This window comes from Benincasa hispida, chromosome 6 (genome assembly GCF_027475165.1).
Source record: "Benincasa hispida cultivar pf3 chromosome 6, pf3_genome.v1.1, whole genome shotgun sequence".
Classification (NCBI taxonomy): Eukaryota; Viridiplantae; Streptophyta; class Magnoliopsida; order Cucurbitales; family Cucurbitaceae; genus Benincasa; species Benincasa hispida.
The window spans coordinates 13,931,839-13,953,088 of record NC_143483.1 but is presented as its reverse complement, the minus strand read 5'-3'; the positions used below and the strand labels follow the sequence as shown (position 1 = coordinate 13,953,088).

Here is a 21,250-nt window from a genome sequence, read left to right as displayed (position 1 = left end):
ACCTCTAGATCCAGCTTGCTGTCCTAATAGTAAGACGTTCGTAATTAATTATTTGAAATGCTAGATAATAAATTTAAGGTGTTCCAACAATCCACGTAAAATTGGCATATGCCATGTGAAATCCTAGAAAGTTTATAAGTTAAACTAAGTTTTGAACTTTATATTTGAAAGCGGTTTGTGGGCCTATAGAAGGCCCAGGTGATAGCAACTGCTACTCCCATCTGCACTGCCATTTTTTGCTCTGTTCTCTCTTCTCTTTTCCAGTACTTTATAAATACAAACCCCAACCCTTTCCCTCATTTCCTCCTCAACTCTTCAAAAAAAAAAAAGAAAAAAAATCTTACATTTCTCTATCCTTCAATCCCTCCATCTCTTTTCTTCACAGAAAACACAGAGAGTTGAGAGAGAGAGAGAGTTAAAAAAAAAAAACAAAAAACTGTAATCTTCTTCATCCATGGCTTCCCCGGTCGCTGCTACTGCAACTACTTCAACTGCTACTCCCAACGATCCCCCTTTCTACTTCGATGAGAAATGGAAGATGTCCAAGAAAGAAAGCTTAACCAGATCAACCCGATCTTCTTCTTTCCCTATCATGAAAAATTCCTCTCATAGAAGGTGTTCTTTCACAAGAAAGTGCGCTAGATTAGTTAAAGAACAGAGGGCTCGATTCTACATCATGAGACGATGCGTCACCATGCTCATCTGTTGGCACGATTACACCGATTCTTGAAGCTAACCCATATGGAAAAACTCATGAATCTAACATACTCAATAGAGAGAAGTTGGAAATTTCCCTCTTTTTATCAGATGGGTCAGGTTCAGAACAAGCTGCTTCAGAGAACAGAGCAACTCTCAGATTGGCCTATTGAAGAAGGAGAGAAAAGAAGATGGTCCCTTTTCGAAGGTGGGCTGACCAGTGCTAAATCTTGGGGCGAGATCGATGAAGAAACCCACTTGTTTGTGAATATTTTTTGTTTTGTTCTTGTGTTTCCCTCTGTTTTTTTCCCTCTGTTTCATGTCCTTTTTTTTTTTCCTCCTCCCATGGAGTCGGTGTTTGCTGTAAGTTTTCACTGTTGTATGAGATCAGAGGAAGAAAAACAGAGTTGAAAAGAAAAGAGTAAAGAATTAAAGAGGGTTTCTACTGTAATGTGAATCATTATGATCTCAAAAAGAAAGAGAAAGGAAATGAATTTTTGAAGGCGTAAATGGATTTTGATGATTGAATTGAATGACGGGTCTTTCTCAGATCTCTCTCGATTTACAAGAGGTTTTAGGAGAGAGAGAGAGAGGGAAAAGATGGGAATTTGGGGAGGTGAGTATTTTATGGATCTAGTGTGCTTGTCTGACAACAAACAATTAATTAATCAAATTTGTTCCAATTGTTTAATTACTTACAGATACAACAACAAATATATATAAAAATATATTATAAAATCAGAGTCTTTGAACAACATGGATCAACGTGGGGTGTGGGAAACAGAGACGAGATGAGCCTCCTTCAATTCAATTCTCCAAGGGCCAAGGCCAAACTACTTCCACCCACTTCTTATATTATAATACAGCGCGTATAGACGTTTCAACCTTCAAATTTTGTAAAGAATATGCTGTTAAGTTATTCGTTGGACCACGGCTTAATTAGTATAGTGTTTATATACTCAACCTCGATGTTAGAAATTGGATTTCTTTGACGTGTCAAAATGTGATCTTTTTCTTTAAACGTTCGAGATTCAATTTCCAATATTATAGATGTCTATCATCTTAATTTAAATTTCCGTTCTATCTTTATCTTCATGTCATCGTGTAATATGAATGTGATGGTATTTATAATCTTTTTCTTTAATAGGCTAATTATACTACAGGATTTGAATCTAATCGGATTTTCTTTTTTTTATTTCACCTTCAATGTATTTGAAAATTTTAATTTATTATTGTCAAAAAAGTTAAAATTTGTTAACAAGTTTTGGTGTTATTAATTATTTATTTTATAATATATTTGAATATTTTTTACCACATATGAAGTAGGCGATTGAACCTTAGACCTTGTTATATACACATATACATATGAAAAAATCTCAAAGATAGAAAAAAAATGTAAAACTATTTACAGAAATAGAAAAAAAAAAAAACGACGAACTTCTATTAGTGTCTATCACATACACATAGTATTAATGATAGACTTCTATCATTTTTTATCACTACTAGATATTGATAGACCTCTATCAACCAATATCAAAGAAGATTAAAATTTGTTATTTTGTGTAAATAGTTTATCTTATTTTTCTATCTTTAAAAATTTTCCTATATATTAACAATATTTGGACACTTAATCATATCATTTTGATATAGCATTTTTATTATGTGTTTAAATGCATTAATAAACTATAATGTCATAGAATGATCTAATTGAAAGCTTTTAATATATTAAGAAAATTTTGCAAGACTAAGGTATAAATTATATATATATATATATAACTTCAAATACTAGTAGCTGTTTAATATAATACATTACAATTATTCAATAACTTCAGAGAACTATTGAATTCTAATAATTTCATGCTTCCAATACTTTATCAAAATATATATAAATATACACCATGCTTGCAATAATTATTAAAATATATTATTTATATTGTAGGGAAAATTATTAAAATATAACATCATTTGATTGTTTGTGTAAATTAAATAAGAAAAAAGATATACTTTATTAATCCAATAATTTGCATATCTTTTCAACAAAACTAGATATTTGATGTGATATTTTATATGTTAAAGAGTACAGAAATTGATTAGAAAGAATTTAACAACCATCTCAGAACGTAATTTAATAATTATTAGATGCCAAAAGTTAATTTTTAATAATAAAAAAAAGAAATTAATAAATTTGATATTCATTCATTCACATTATTATATTATAAGGCATTAAATTTGTTACTATTTATCGTAATTCCTGGTGATGGTGGAAAATTTGAAAATAAAATGTAAATAAAAATTGAGGAGAGAGAGAGGGGGTGGGTTTCATAGTAGACAGGTAGCTGGTAAAAGTAATTTAGAGGTGGTGGTGAATTACTGTTTCACCCTTCTAAATTGGCTACTCTTTTTGACCCATTGTGGACCACTTGGACCTACTTTTTTGGACGGTCAAAATTTTGGGCTTCACCACACATTTCTCTCGTTTTTTTTTTTCTTCTTCCAAGTATTTATAAAATTCAATCTTTCTCTGCTGAATTTAATGCTTCATATTTTTTAAATTAAATTAAAATTGTGGATATAATAAAGTAATCGATGTATGTCCCATATATGTCGAGAAGGATTAATTCCTCATCACACCGTATTTAAACTCTTGAAGTAGATAAGTACGAACAGAGTCCAAAGACTATCAAGAAAGGACATAGGGAATGCATGTCTCAAAAGAGAAATGTTAATGTCTTAAGGTTTGGGCCAACCAGTTAAGTTAGTGAATACATACCAATTAGAAAATAATCGAATCGGATTTGAACTAGTACCTTGCAATCTTGAATGCCAAAAACGTCCTTAACACCACTGTTGTCACACATAACTCTAGACATATGTCAGAGGACTAACTTATAAATAATCTCATTTAACCACCGGGGAAGTATGTAATCTCTAAAGGAAAGACCCAACCTTATTTTTGTGCTTACCTGAATTAGTCATTCTTCACACTAACTTATGCATCGAAGTATAGTAAGCTTGACAACAAACCGGTGTAAGGATCTCTTATGCAAGTTGGCTCAGAGAATATCAAGACTTAACTAGAAAGATGCGAATCGGAGATCAAGACAAAAATGTACCTGCAATGAAACTTAACGCAGATAAGATTCGAGCACAAACATATCATTATAGACCCAAACTAAAAAAATAAATCTTAAAATCTCTCCAAAGAAGTAGACATATTTTCAATGTCAAACTTATGTGGGCGAAAAAACCATTAGGTACATTATTGGTTAATTTAATTGAGGAAATTTATAGTATGATTTGTTTATATTTTAGTTGTGCAAATTTAATGGAGAAACTTAAGATGTATTTGTGGAATAAGGACTTAGGAGAGATGGTAGTGGTAAGGAAAAGATTAGCATCCAAATAAAACAAACACTATAACTATATTTATAGTTAATGGAATTAAGATTTGGCAAATGATTACCAAATTTTGACTTGGAGTGTTAGTGAGGATTGGAAGTCCAAAAGCAACCGAAAAGAGAAGAATCTTTCATTTATTTATTTCATTATTTTTTCCTAACAATATTTTGTCTTTTACTTAATCGTGAAAAAAAAAGAAAGAAAAAGGAAAAGGAAAAAGAATAATGATAAAATAATGCACAAATATGAACGGCTTTTTCTTCATGATTGGAGACCTCTAATCGTCTTTTCCACCATGTAAATCTTCTAACTTTATTATTATTTTTTTTTTTTAGAGAAGAAGGACATTATTTTCTTAGATTTTTTTTTTCTTTTTAAAAATAAGTTGTGGTTTTTCTTTTAATTCAACCTATTCAAATAATGCGTCACTCAAATGCTATTACATATATAAGGTCACGCAAGAACAAAATTTAGCCAAAACTTAGTACTTGGTAGCTCGATTCATGTCTCATATGAGAAGCCAAAGATCCTCGTGGAATTAGGAAACTTTCAATTTAGTCGCAAATTTTGCCATATAACTAATACGAGAGAATTTGAGATGATCTTAGTGAAACTATTGGTCATTTATTGATGATAAAATATAGCCAAAAAAACTCATATGATATTTAGAATAGTATACAAGTGTGGTGTTTGTCATAGAAATTACGAGGCTTAAGTTAGTTTCTAGCAAAGGGTCACAACAAGTATTTTAGGAAGAAGATCATAAACTTATAATCTAATACGAAGTTATCATAGTCTATAGTGGGATTAAACCTAAGGTTTTTCCTTAATCCCTTTATGGATAGGACTCCGAAAAGGTGGATCGAGCCTTCATAGGGAGAACTAGCTAGCGTAGGATGGCTTAGGCCTCCATGGCTAAAGCAGACCTTTTGAGTTGAATGGCCCCACTTTCCTCCAATTGTGGCCATGCAAACGCCAAGCGTTATAAAAGTGGAAAACTTGTTATCCTCATCCTCGAAGGTCCAATGGCCTCACCTACTCTCGAGTTGTGCGTCTCTTTGGCATGTTTCCTATCCATCTTGGGTCTCTGTTTTGGATGAGAAAACTTTCCTGGCTTTATTCTCAAACTTTAGTTTCCCCTCTTGATCTTTTTTATTGGTTCAATATTTTCTAGAACACCATTTGTAATATGAAGAAATTAATTAAAATTATCTAAGGTAGGGGTTTTTTGTAGCCTAATTATAAGTGAGACTTAAAGTTGTAGGACACTTATGGGGTTGAACCCAATTAAGATAAGGTGAAGTGAAGAAGTTTGTTCAGCTTGGGTGAATTTTAAGTGATTTGGCAACCCAATTCTTGTAAGCTGACTTAGACCTAACTAGAGTTATAGCATGCTACCTTGACCTAACCCTATTGAGCCCCAAGCACTTGAATCATGGTCAACGATGTCACACATTAAAGGTCAAATAATCACTTTGTTTCATCAACCAGGCAAATATCAAACACAACTGGTGTAGGGGAACATGCATTTAATGGTAAGTTATCACAATTCATCACCTAGCACATTATATCTCAAGCCTAACTTGTGAAGATGCACTTAAATTATATAATTGACGAGCGGCTATGTCTCTTTTGATAAGTCATATCTTAACCTATAATTAAAATAGTGATTAAATTTTCTTGAATTAAGAAAAAAGAAGTTAAGATACATATCAACCGACTTATATATTATACATTGAAAGTACGCTTAAATTCAAGACTAAAGTTTGATTCATATAATTAGTTTGATGAAGTTGTTAACGGTGGAATATTCATAACATTGTCTTCTTCGAAAAGAAGATTAAAGAAAAAATAAAAAAGAGAAGAAGAAGATAATTTTTTTTAAAGGCAAAAAATGATAGTATTCTAAAATTGAAGTAGAGGCAGGCTTATTACTTTATTTCCCATCAATATCGGTGCTCCCATTTGACCGAAATCATTAGTTATATAAAACACAAAAGTTCTATAGAAAAAAGGAAAAGAAAAACATAAAATTATATTACAAATTTAATCCTATAATTTAGTTCGATAAAATTCTCATAAATAATCTCTATCTATAAAACTAAATCTAAATCCTTAAAATTATTAGAAATAGATTTTAATATTATTTAAGTCCTAGACACTAAAGGTGTAATTTAAATAAAGAAAAGAAAAGAAAAGAGAAAAATCTCACTTTTTAAAAATCCATATAATTTAAAATTTTTGCTTTCATAGTAAGGTTAATTAAATCCAGGTTAAATCATAAGTTCCATCCTGAACATGTATTTTGTATTTTTTTAACTCAAAATCTTAAAAATCATAGTTTTTGAATTTTGAATTTTTTTGTTTACTAGGTCATTGAAATTTTAGTTTGTGTTGAGTACATCCATTTTTGAAAATGAATTAATATGAATATTTATTTTTAATGATGGCTCCAAAATTTAATTTCGTATAGGTAGTATATTCGTTAATTAAAACACGAAAGCCTAAAAATAAAAATTGTAATTTTAAAAATTCAAAGAATGTTTTTGTTCTCTTTCTTAAAAACAAATAAATAAAATAAAATAAAGATGTGAAAGTTCATTAATTCATCTAAAGGTTAGGGAGTTGGGGGGTGGTAATAAATATGATAAAAGAGAAATTAACCAAAATGATTAGTCAGAATAAACATTAAAATCATGATGGAAAAGAATAATTAGAAAGGGGAAAAAAAAAAAACAATGGGTGAAAAAAAAAAGGTAAAAAAAAAAAGAGGAAATAAAAAAGCGAGAGAAATTGAAAAGGTCAAAAGAAAAAACGTACGAGATTCTTAAGGACCTGAAAGTGGGGCCCACCTTAGATTACTAAAATCCAAATATTTTTTCATGGAAGTGTGGTCCCCACTTCTCAATTCTTACCTTTTGTGGCTTTCCATCATCTTTTGGAAAAAAGAGTGACATTCCCATCCCGTCCCAACCAAACCCTAAATCTCTCTTTTTTACGAAATAACTTATCAATTCTTAATTAATTAATATATACAATTTTTTTTTTTTAAAAAAAAATAAACAATCGCGTTATTTAGTATTTGTTAGGTTTAAAAACATTTTTATCACAATATAATCTTTAAACTTTAGTTTATAATAATTTAGTATTAGTATTTTTAATTTTGTAATAATTTAATATTTATATTTTTAATTTTATAATAATTTAGTCCCTAAATTTTAATATATAATAACTTAGGTTCCGTTTGATAACTATTTCATTTTTTATTTTTCGTTTTTAAAAGTTAAAACTTATTTTCTCTTTATTTCTTACCATAATTTGCATCTTTTTTAAGCACAATGGTTGAAGCTACGTTTTTAGTTTTCAAAATTTAGCTTGACTTTTTAAACAATCGGTAAAAAGTAGATAATAAATGAATAAATTTGGAGATGAGAATAGTGTCTATAGGCTAAATTTTCAAAAACAAAAAAACCCAAAGAGTTACAAAATAGGGCCTTAGTCATTGTACTTTCAATTTTTTTTTATTAATTTATGATTAGACTGCATAATTTATAAAAAAAAATATTGAATCTCTAACTAATTTATCCGTTTATATATGTATAATTCTTAACATTAATTTTATAGTAGAGACTAAATTGTTAAAAATTTTAATGGATAAAAATTAAATTGTTATAAACTTAAAAGTAAAAAGATTAAATCATTATAATGATTAAATTATCACTTTTATGAAAGTTTAGAAGTGGGACTTTCGGTGAGAAATAATAAATTAATTGTTAGAAGATTAGAAAAAGGTTTAAAAAGAGCATGGAAATGGATTAATAACTAATTGTAGTGATTAACTTACTAAAGGGAGTGAAGAGGTGATGTAATTAAGTAAAAAGAAAAAAGAAAAAAAAGAAAAAAAGAAAGGGGGAACGGCGGATGGGGCCACGAAGAGGATTTGGTAAAGAGTCACAATCAATGGCACGCCAGCAAGAATGATATCATATGATAAATGTTTTGCCTACATTATATTATCTCTCATTTTCATCCCCCAATTGGTCCGAGTAATTTATATCTATCCATCTATGGATCTATGTGATGTCAGCATATTTTTTAGACATAGAAAAAATGCATTTGACTTTCACGTGATAACAACGATAAATTTGTAATTTGAAGAGGAGAGAATCTATCAAAACAAATAAAAAAATAGTTCAGACACCAAAATTTAAAAAAATGGAGAAATGTAGAGTGGAGACTAAGTTATAAGTTTAAGTTCATGAAATCCAAATTCAAGATTAAGATGTCGTATCTCATACTTATCCTATATAGAACTAGAATTTACTTTTTCTTCTGAGGATTCAAATGAAAGTTCCTACATATGTTAGAATTAGATTTGATTAGATAAATGATTAGTTACATTTATTTGAACCTAAGTCCAAACTCTTTTCCTAACTTTTAACATATTTAGCCCGGTTCTATTTCATCTACAACATGTTTTGTTGCACCTAAGAGTTCAAGCCCATCAACTACTACAAGTTTAGTATTTAAATTTAAAAACTTGTATTTATTTGGTCCATAAACTTTTAAAAGTGTAAACTTAAACTTTTAATTTGTGTATTAATTTATGAATTTTCAATTTTATGTTTAATAGAGAAATAGATCATTCGAATTTTTTTTTAAAGAATTCATGACTCTACCAAACACAAAATTGAAAGTTTAAATTTTATTAAACATAAATTCAATTTTATATCTAATAGATTGATTAATTTTTAAAGAAAAAATTGTATGTCAATAACGTATTATGCATGGAATTGAAATTTCATACGCCTATTAGACATTTGTAAAGTTCAATGATTTATAAGACATAAAATTAAAAGTTAGAGAAATATATTTATAATTAAAGTTTTTTTTTACTCATTTTAAATATTTTTGTGAAATTTTAAACTAAGTCCCATAAAAAAGTAATGGATCTGTCACTTATTGCACTCGAGATATCGTTGAATGAGATGATAATTTAAGAGGGGAGGAAACATGGCAAATGTAAACTTGTGAGGAAGGTAACAACTGAAAATGTAGTATGATTGGTAGACTGTTTTGTGATGAATTAATAAAATTTGAAGATAAATGAAATATGAAAACATTTCAAGAATATACATTATTTTAAAATTTTAAAAACATGGATAAATTTGTTGCTAGGAGGTTTTTGATCATATAATCTAAAAACATATGTACATGAATTGCAATATAGATAATAACGTCAATAAAAGCAATAGTATTAAATTTTATTTATTAAAAAGATGTAAGGACCTTGAATAAATATATATTTTCTAAAGCTTCATATTGTCTTAAGGCATCATTATCAAACCCACTATATGACATTGCACCTTCCTTTTAGTTAATATATTAGTAATACCTTCTATCCATTATTGCAATCTTCAAGTCAAATGCGTAGGGGTTGGGGGATTATAAATTTACCCCAATAGAAAATTGTCATTATTATTTGTTTTTATTAAAAAAAAGGTTAGATGCCTTTTCTTTTAACTTGATATTTTTCAAGTAAATAATCTAAAAGCATAAATACTGAATGAAAGGGGATTTTTCAACAGATATTTTAAGTGTGTATATATATTGAAAAATTAAAATTACGCTAAAACCATTTGATTCTTTAATGGGTCAATGAAGCCATTTAATGTTGGATACTTTTTAAATTTAAATTTCTTCTCTCCCTCGTAATTGCATCTCAAAAGAGGAAAACCACACATTTAAATTATCTTTTCTCGAGTTATTAACTATTCTTTTTCATTCGCACAATGTAATCATATATGAAATATATATGAAGTTATATTAAAAAATATACTTAAATGTATATACATTACAAGGAAAAGGGACTCTCCAATGCCTAAAACAACCGTCGAAAAATATATCATCAAGAGAGACTCTCTTCCAACTATGTGAGGATGCTGTTGGGAGTGCTCAATAACTCCCGATGCGGTATATGTCTTGTCGGTAGTTGGCAAGAACTCTCGATGTGCCAAAAGAAAGCGTCGGGAGTTCGACCAAACTCCCGATGCCTCATCATGCCCGTTGGAAGATGGGAATGGAAGGCCAGTCTGGACATATCAAACTCCCGACGAATTAAATAATTCGTTTAATTCATCGGGAGTTGTGTAGGAACTCCAGACGGTTATGATAGTCCATTGGGAGTTCCGTTTTAAAACCCCCAAATTGAACCCCCAATTTCTAAATTTTCCTTCTTCCTTCTTCTAACCCTGGCACATAGATGAGAAACCCCTAAATCGAAGCCAATTGTTCACTTGCCATCTGTCCATTCTGTCGTCCATCGTTCGTTCGTCATTTAGTCTTGAAGGCAGCTATCATTCATCCGTTGAAAACTACTTTTGATTAATTAAACTTTGATCTACTTTTGGTGAATTATATTAAAGGAATGGAACTTATGCATATATTTCCTTGGTTTGCTCGATAACGATTTCCTTGTTTTTGTCTTTATGTAATTTTTGATTCGTTCATTTGATTCATTCCCATTTCTGTCCCCCTTATCTTCAGCTCTAAACAATTTTTTTACACATTAAATAAATTAAATATGCATAGGAAGAGAATCAAAGTGGAATTTAGACAAGCACCTCAACTCAAATTATACGTTTTTTAAATTGTAAAATAGTTCCTGAACTTCAACAAAGTCATCATGACACAAGGAAATTTAATTGAGAATTCATAATCATTTTCTGCCTTTGATGTCTAAACTAGCAAACAATTAACCAAAATATTCTTCTTAACTTTTCCACTTTTTTCCGTTGTGGTTTTTAAATTTATTTATTTTATTATTCTTAAAATTTTCTTTTTCTAGACGGTTTAAATGTTTCTACTTCAATCTTTGTGTTTAATAGAATTCCATGCTTTAAAACATTTTCTAATGTTATGTTTGTTTAGTCATGTAATTTAAAATGTTAATAAATAAATAAATAAATTGATTTCCACATGAAGAGTTTTGTAAATTAATTTAGCATTAATTTCCTTTTGGCATTGAATTTGGTAATTAGATTTGTAGGATGAAAGGGTAATGAAGGGAAAGAATAAATGGGATGGGCCACTTGTTGGGTTGGGAGTTTTTCTTATAAAGTTGTAATATTACCTCAACTTTATAGTTGGGAATGACTTTGGACCCATGATCCTAGCAAAAAAAAAAAAAAAAAGTATTTTGAGGGTAATGAAGTAGTTTATCATTCATCGAAATATTTTGATTTACCAAAGAGGTATATATAGAAAGGCTTTTGAATGATCTTTGTAAATAAATAACAGATTATCAAAAGTGTTGGGAATGACCTAAACTCGCCGTTCGTAAATGTTGTTAACATATTCTATTTAACAATCAAAATGTTGTTGAGTTTTTTATTCAATAAATTACTATTGATATTGCACCCTTCTATGAAAATCCAATAGATGAATCCATGGCTATAACATGAATACTTTAACTTTATGTGGTGACATAAAAATAGATCGAGTTTTAGTATGTAGCCAAAATGGTCTATAAGTATACAGATGAGATTTGGTACTTTATCTTGGTTACACTATTGGATGCGACCCATTTTGTATACTGATATAAATGATGTTATAAAAAAATCATTCATGAAGAGACATGTGAGTGGGGGCATCTTGTGCAATGAGTTTGCATAAGACCGGATCTCGAAATAGTCACTTTTCTTTATAACAACTGTTTATTATTAAAACCGATTATCTCAAGCTCAATGACCTAGGCTAACTTGATCTTAATCCTGAGCTAACTATGAACTCCTGTTTATTCAAGATTATCTTTTGATATGCATAGTTGATAGTAGTCCAACAACATTGCTCAATAAGCCTCCCATTTTGGGATAAGACCGGATAGATAGCTGGGGACATAACTTTGTAATATGGAATTCACTCCTACCTGATTTAGGGTTAGCAGATGAGTTGTTCTCTTAAGCGTTGATGCCTTGTCTTGAACAACTGGGCATTGCCCTCTCATGGAAGAGAGGGTTATGATTTATAAGTTGGACTATAAATATATTGTTCAATGGAGGATCAATAGGAATTTAAGGAACAAGATGTATTTACAAGGGGTAAAACGGTAATCTTTGACCTAGCTGTAAATACGAACGACCTGTGAATGATTGACTTACCAATTATGGTTAAAATGGACAGAAATATATCTACAGTGAGGAGAGTGAAACTATCGAGCTATAATGGAATGTCTTGATAGTTGACGAATAGTGATTACTTCGATTTAAAGAGTATAACCAATTAATTACAAGTCGTTGGAGCTTATGATCTGTAGGTCCATAAGGTCCCTCTACTAGCTCGTAATTTGGATTAGTAAATTGAGTAATCTTGATAAGATTTTAGGGTTTAGAATTTGTTTGAAATGTTCAAATTCAATTTAGGTTTCTATTTATTGTATTCGATACAAATAAAACATCTAATTTTATCGAAATTAAACGAAATTGGAGAAACGATTAATGTTTAAAATATAATTTAAATATTAATTTCATTATGATGGAATTAGTTTTTTTTTATTAACTTAATATTAGATATTAAATTAACAAAATTAATCAAAAGGTTTGATTAATTAGTTTTATTTAAAAATTAATTAATTGAATTAATTTTTATAAAACTAATAAATCAAATTAAATAAGTTTAATTTAGAAAATGATTTTGAGAATCATTTTTTAAAAAATCTTTTCTAAAAAATCATTTTCCAAAGTGAAGATTTCCAAAAGTTGGAAATCTCCACTTTGATATAAGCCACCTTATTCACTCAATTCCATTTTCTCTATAAGTAGGAGCTGACCTTCATGCAAGCCATTAATTTGCATGATGAAAGCTCTATAAAATGAAGTGTTGAGCTGAATAATTGGGTCATGCTTACAAGAACTTCTTAAAGAACTCTACAGAAACCTCCAAACCCTCTTTAAATCTTATATACATCCAGTTCAATTTAGTGTTTCCACCACACAATCCTTGCAAAATAATAGTAGAGAAGATCTTGATGGTAGTTTACTTGAAGATTGAAGCTCTTTCACGTGGAACTCAGCTGGTATTGAAGAGAATTCTTCAAAGGTATTGTGTTCAACAAACCCTATCATGTAAAAGTTACTTTGAAGCATGTTTTAATCTCAAATTAAGTATAATTAGAGTGTTTATTGATTCTATTTTTCTCCGTTGCACATTAATATACTCTAACAGCAAGTACATTTCAAATTTATAATTTTCTAAGGTTTAAGATAAATTTTTTATATAACTTTCTAATGAACAATTCTAGGCAACACTTGAAGTTAATTCGTCGTGAAGCTCAAAACGTCTCTGACTTATATATAAGACATCAATACAAATTTTTCGATTGGTTCATATCTCAGGTATACATATTATTGGAAGTTGAGAGGTGATTCATTTTTTATAGTCATTTTTAACATATAATGAATTATCAGGTTCTACAACTGCGCGAGAGAGACGATCTCTCTGATGATTTCTTTTCACTTGCAATGGGGTCTTCATCTAAGGTGCGCTCGTACAATAGATGTATTGTTAATGGGGTATGATTTCACACTATAGATTGTGATAATTGTCGAGCTACACGAAATAGTGGAGTCCTGTGGTGGGGAAGATCAGTGGGAACGAAAGTGTTGATAACAATTTCTACGATGTCGTAGACGAAGTATTACATTTCCAATATGCGAACAAAAGACGTATTTTTATGTTCAAGTGTAGATGGTTTGACACAAATAACAACAAAAATAATAGGATACATGTGGATTTAGGATACAAATCAATCCACAATCTCACTTTTAGTATGTTGATGAGCCTTTCCTCTTTGCTATCCAAACACAACAAGTCTTTTACCTCAACGACATAAAATATGGTAGCAATTGGAAAGTTGTTCAAGTAGTCCAAAATAAGCGAATATAGGATGTACTAAAAGTAGAGGATGTTGAAAATGAACAAGTGGATTTACTAGAAATTGTCGATGGAGTTCGAGTGGATTAAACCATTACGGAGGTTACTTTATGTAGAGTCGAGATTGATCCTACAGTTGTGGTGTTAGGTTGTATGTCCTAAAACTTGCAGTTTATAATGTTAAACATATTCTATAATCAATAGAGATGTTATTGACGTTTATTCAATAAAACTATTGTTGATATGTGAATTGCACTTGTAAAGACTAAATCCAATAAACTAAAGATCCATGACTATTATATGAATACATGAACTTTATGTGGAGACATAAGAGTGGATCAAGTTCAGTAAATAAAGCCAAAATGGTCTATAGTATTCGAATAAGGCTGAGTACCTTATTCTAGTAACACTATTGGATGCGGCCCACTCTGTAGTTGTTACAATTTGTTGTAAAGTGCTACAAACGAATAGATCCTAATTCTTTCATGTATTGACATGAGAAGTTGGGGCATCCTATGCATTGAGTTTGCATAAGATTGGACCAAGAATTGAGTCACTCTTACTTTATACATTGTTTACTATTTAAGACTGACTATTCCAAAGCGATGTCCTAAGTAACTGACCTTAATTATTAGCTAATTATGAACTCCTGTTTATTCGGGATTATTCTTAGATTTTCATGGGTGAGGGTTGGCTTAACAGTGCGACTCAATATGCTTCCCATTTCAAGGGTAAGATCGGGTAGATAGATGTGGACATAGGGTGCAAGATGGAATTTACTCCTACCCACTTTTAGGGATAGTAGAGAGGTTGTTCTCTTAAGTGTTGACTCTAGGTCTTGAACAAGGGGTCCCATCCTCTCATTGGCTTGAGGGACTTGGTTTAGTGATTGGATCACAAACCAATTGTTCAATAGAGGATTAGTGGGACTCAAGGAGCAAGATGTAATCTCGGGGTAAAACAACTTTTGACCTAACCGTTATTACAAACAACCTGTAAAGGGTTAACTTACTAATAATGGTTATATCAAGTGGACATAATATATCTACAGTGAGGAGAGTGTAACTACTAGTGAAGTGACCTGAAAGTTAACGAATGGTGGTTAATTAGGTTAAAGAGTATAGTCGGTTAATCTCGGATCGTTGGAGCTGATGATCTGTAAGTCCATAAGGTTCCCTTACTAGCTCATATCGGACTAAATCTTTGAACAGTGTGACGAATGAAATTGAAATGTTCACATTTGATTTTTGGAGCAAAGGGTTAAATATGTATGGTATATTTAACCTAATATTTAATTGTGAATTAAACGTAAAGAGAGAGAGAAAATAGGAGATATTTAAATAAGATTTAAATATCAAGATTACGAATAGAGATTCATATTAATTGAGATTATTGTTGGATTTAATATTAAACTAAATTAATTAAATTATTTAATCTTAAAATTAATTATTATAATTAATTTTAAAATTAAATGAAATTGGTCAAAATTGCATTAAAAGTCAAATTTGTTGACTAGGTAAAAAATGCAATGAAAGTCAAATTATTGACTTTTGACTTTGAAAGTTAAAAAAGTTAGATTTGTTGACTTTAGACTTTGAGAGTCAAATTTTGACCATTAACCAAGTTAGTGAAAAAATCTAATATTTGTGGGTGAGAAATGCCAACTCTTGAATTGTTAAGTGTTGTATTCATTTGAAGACACTTTACTAAATTCCACTTTGGGTTAGTGGATTTTTTAGTGTCAAATTCTCATCAAATTCAATATTGCATGTTTTCCATATAATGGCCTTTAAAAAGAAGAGTTTATTGATTTTTAAAGCTTCTTGGCCAAAGTGGAAATTTATGAGAATTATGTAATAATCTCATAAATGTTTTCTCTAAAATACTTAGCTTTTTCCTCTCTAAATTAGTCACTCATCGGATCCCACCATCCCGTTCTAAGGCTGGAGAATAGTCGAAAAGACTCTCGTGGCGGTCTATGAATCGTTTGTAAGGAGATTACAGCTAATTTGGAGAAGACTAGAGACTATCAAGATTGTATTTCTACTTTGCCGTTATTCTTATTTTAATTGCATGCTTATTTTTTAAATTAACCTAATTAGAGTACTTTAGATCCATTATTTCTTCCATTGCGCATGTGTTATTCCATCATGTGGAACGACCAATTATTTGACATGCTGATGATGACTTCATAAACGATGATGAAGAACAATTATCCCAATAACAGTTCAATTGCTGACGAATAATTTGATTTAAATGACGATGATGACTAATCATGTATCTACTAAATTCTCTTTCTCTGTTTACACATATTTAATATTGGTTTTATATTATTTTTTCTTTTTTGTGTTTGTATAGATATGACGTCAACCCTTAATAGGCAACATGAGGCAGAGGAAGAATTTTGGGAGCAAGAGATATATCTAGGCAATATGAGATCTTTTAAGGGTGACACTTCAGGTTAGTATTCGTACACATCTTTTGTTGACTAAAATATATCCTAAATTGTTTTAAATTTTTATTTCTCAGATAGTAGCTCTCCATCCACTTGGAAGAATTCCAATCGTGAACAAAGAAGGGGAGAAGACGCCAATTTATCAACATTCTATACGATTCAGTAATGCAATTGGTGTCATCATTAAATCTGTATTTCCAGTACGATGTCGTACTTTCGTTGATGTTCCAAACGAATTTGTAGAATTGGCTAAGAGTCAATTGTTGGTAAATTTATAAGTTTGTTCTTTTAGATTGTCATAAACATCATATATGTTAATTATTCCTTAATTCTTTTGTAGCCTCATTTCGTGATTGATTTATCCGATCAAACAAGTTTGTTCTTTTAGATTGGCATAAATATCATATATGTTAATTATTCCTTAATTCTTTTGTAGCCTCATTTCGTGATTGATTTATCCGATCAAACACTTAATAATTTTATCGAACATCAAATGCAAAACTATTTCAAAGAATTCAGAGAAGATGTGCACAGACATTACAGGAAATGTAGCAACCTTCAGCAAGCACGTGTGAATCCGCCTAGCTTGCTTAAGAATAGACCAGAAGATTGACATTTTTTGTGTGATCTTTTTACGGTGAAGAATTTCAGGTATAATAATTGAGAACGTCTATTATTTACTTCATTTACTATCATGGAATTTTATTTTATTTTTTTGTTCAAATGTAGGAAATTTTGGAGACGAATAAGAATAATAGAGAGAAATTACCGTTCAACCACGTAGGAGGATCAAATTCGTTCCTACAAATTCAATTTGAGCTACATAAAAAGGAATGTCGAGAAGTAGGACGTGTTGATCTATTTAAAGAAACACACTCTAAAGGTGAAAAGTTCGTGAATCAAGTAGTTGAGGATGCACATGTAATCAATTTTGTTTTGTTTTCATTTTGTTTTTCATTTGTAAGTTTATTCACTCGTACTTATACACTTAATTAATATGTGCAGAATCAAATGTTAGAATTATAATCCAATCCTACTCCAGAAGGTTCCCAACCACTAATAGAGGATGAAATTTGGGAGACGGTTATGGGTAGATGACCTGATCATGTAAAAAAGCTAAGTCAAGAAGGAGTAGCAGCTTATCGATTCCTCATATACTCAAGGAATAGAAAGTAGGGAGGTGAGGGAATTGAAAGCTAATTTCAAACAATCTCAATCGAGGATTAAAAAGATTGAAGACGTTAAAAAAAAATTATAGAGGATCATGCAAGACAAATGGATTATGTTTGTGTTTGTGGATGTTTTATGAAATTTGAATGTTGTGTAGGGTAGGTTAAGATTAGTTATACTTGTTTTGGAGTTCAACTTGGAATTTTTTGTTTGTTTGTGGAACTTTATGAATTTTAAATGTTGTGTGGGATGAGTTGAGATTAGTTATATTTCTTTTGGTGTTCAACTTGTGATTTTGTGTGTAATGGAGGTTTCAGGTTGAGAATATGTAGTCTTGCGAGTGTATTGATTTTCTTTGTTTTGTAGGAGTAAGGGATTCATTTTATTGCTTTTGTTTGATTGTGAAAGTTTATGAATTTTGAATGTTGTGTGGGATGGGGGTAGAATAGTTATTCTTTTGGAGTTCAACTTGTGGCTTTTGTGTGTTTGTGGAGGTTTCAGGTTGAGAACATGTAGTCTTGGAAGTGTGTTCATTTTCTTTATTTTGTAGTGTTGTAGAATTTTCTTTCTTTAGTAGGATTGTAGGATTTCCTTTGTTTTGTAGGATTGTAGGATTCACCTTATGGTTTTTGTTTGTTTTGTAGGATGCTGTTTGTGTTGGGATTGATGCCTGATAGTAAGCGCAAGCGCGCATGTCAAATTATAATATAGTAAAACGGTCAAGAGACCGAGTATCATCATCTGAGGAATTGGTTTGACTCTTTTAGCTATTCAGAGATTTTTCTAATTTTATTTTGGGGACTTGACTGTGATGAGAACCTAACTAATTTAATCCTAAAAAGTAAGAAAAGATAAAACTGGGGTGAAACTAAAAAGAGACACGTCTTAGGGTATGATTTCGTTAAACGGATTAACCAAATTAATTATTTTGACCTTATATTGATTCATGAAAATTATAGATTTAGGAACCTTTTATCCATGTATCCTCTCTCGAGCTCAACCCTTACTAATGACTAACCATCGACCCGAATCTCTTATTTCGCTTGACTAGCCACAACACTAAGTTCCTCCGTCGATAATCTCTATTCATCTTCTATCACTCTCGTGCATACTTGATTAACAGTTTAACATGCTAGATCCAACTCAACACCTTCTCTCTCGAGATAGACAGTAAGTAAAGAACATTCAATTAGTGATTAGTTAATCAAAAGCATTAAGAACAAACATGCTAAATGGTGATGTAAAATTATGGGGGTGGACGCAATTATACGATGCATTTCTTAAGCTATGCGTTGATTCTCATGCGTCGGTGGTCATGTGTTGGAATGAAAATATGCGTTACTCTTATATGCAATGACCATGCATTCCTGTCATAAGTTTTTTTGCGCTCTTGCCAAGTATAACGAGAACGCAAGTTTCTCGGGTGATCCAAGGTCGAACTCAGGGACTTGTAACTAAATGTTATGTGGTGATGTGTTTGCGGCGGATGAATAAAGAATGATGGGGGTTGTAATCTAATAACTACTTCTACTCCTAACTATCAGACAAAGCGATGGGAATATGAATGAGAGGTAGAGACACGAAAACTGTTGATGCATAGTAAATGCATGGAAAAATAGATAAAATGGTGAAGATGTCATCATTGCATCCCTTAAGATTGACCGCAAGGGCAACCCCAAACAACGCAAGCTATGCGATCATGCTACACACGCTTTTGCCTAATTCTAAGACGTATGCGATGTATATGCGAAGTGTTGAGAGGCCTTATTTCTAAGTCTCTATTCTTGCTCATGTGTTCCTATACATAAACAAGATGACCACATACCACTGTATCATACTTCTTGGACGCATGCAATGTCCTCTCCATAGGGTGCATATGCTGTGTAATAGGAAACAGAGCATATCTCTAAGTCTCTATCTCTTGCTTATGCATATCTAATCTTGCTCTTTCGATTCTAGATTCTAACCTAGCTCTCTCAAGTCTTAGGTTCTTTCTTTAGACTCTCTCTCGAGTAGCTCTAAAGGGTGTTGGACGCAACATAAGACAAGATGATCGCATAAACTTGATTGACGTAAGATTATTCCTATCTCTAGTGAACAATTGCTTACATTGCTTAATGTGACCAACCACTTATCCTTCTGGACAGTTGGTTGTTGCTGAATTTACTCATAGATAAGCATTGCGTCCGCTTATAGACAAGCATTCCTACAGTTTCACACTAAGAAAATAAGGTTTACTCACAACACTCACGCAACGTACACCTCCCGGTGGTTTCTACATGCTTCATATTCCTATGCCGCATGATTAAGTATACGATACTCTAATAGTCTCATTAACTGATGCAATGAAAGTTAAAGATTCTAAGTAAATGAAGATGGAGATGGAGTCGAAGGAAAATGTAGAAATTCATCGATCATAAAATGTATTAATTTCTTAAGCCAAAATGTAATACAATACAAGAAAAGAAAAGAAGAGAAATGGAAAGGCGAGCTGGAAGCAATATCTTGCTTCCAACAGATATATGTCAAGGCTACCCGTGGTACCATGGAAAGGTAGTGGAGCAGACTCTCTCGAGCTTTGACTCCGGCGAAGGCTCAGGTCGTCACTCGGAATGGATGAAGGGGATGAAGAACTCTCAAGCTTTCTATTACGCTTTCGTCTGGATCACAAGGATCTGCCCTAAGGCGAGCCTCAGGGGAAAAACTTTGGATAAATTGAAATTCTACTCATCGACTTCTATTTATAGAGCTTGATTGCCGACAGCATTAATGGACTTGCTCTGATTTTGACATTCGCGGTGCGATGGTTCTTATCTGAATCTCTGCTACTCGTAGCGTGGTAGGTAAAATGTCAACAACATCTTTTGATTCTCCCGAGGTATGCGTTCATGTTGCATTCCACCAACCTTGCGTTCATCCCTCTATTATGGTTATCATCATGTAGCCGCAATCTTACGATGATCGCATTCATTTGATGATCGCAACCTCTATGTGATGGTCGCATTCGCTTGACGACCGCAACTTCTGTACGATGGACGCATGCGGTTGATGGCCGCACATCCATGCATCGAATATATGCGTTCGCCTTTACGATGGAGAAATTCTCCGCATGCGGCGGTCTTTGCGATAGCTTGGCTTCCGCGTATGCGTCCGCTTCCTGCGTTAGCTATAAAAATAGACATATGAACGCATAATAATGCATAATAGTGGGTTAGCTGAGATTCTTAATGCCGAATGATGCAAACTCATTTTCTCATGAATTCCTAACATATTCGCCACATATTTCACTTAAAATCCTCATAATTCTAAATAAAAGGTCTAAGATGATGTGCATTTCTGCCCGTCATCACTAAAATAATTATGCATAATTTCAATCCAAGAAATAACAAAATAAGTTTTCACAATCCATAAAACTAAATCAACACCCTAGAAACACAAATTAGTCACTCATGCTTACAACACAAACATAGACCATTCATGAGGTTTCCAAACATAAAGGATAGAAATTAAAAGAAAGAAGAAATTGAAAGTCGTGTTCTTGACTCTTGTCCTCGAATCCGAAATCGTAACCCAACGATCTCTTCAAATCTTCGATCCTTT

The 21,250-nt window shown here is 31.5% G+C and overlaps 1 pseudogene; it reads left to right on the top strand.

Moving 5' to 3' along the window:
* The first annotated feature begins 287 nt into the window (after positions 1-287).
* Positions 288-1,206, top strand: LOC150035436 (small polypeptide DEVIL 11 pseudogene; annotated as a pseudogene).
* Positions 1,207-21,250: the final 20,044 nt, after the last annotated feature.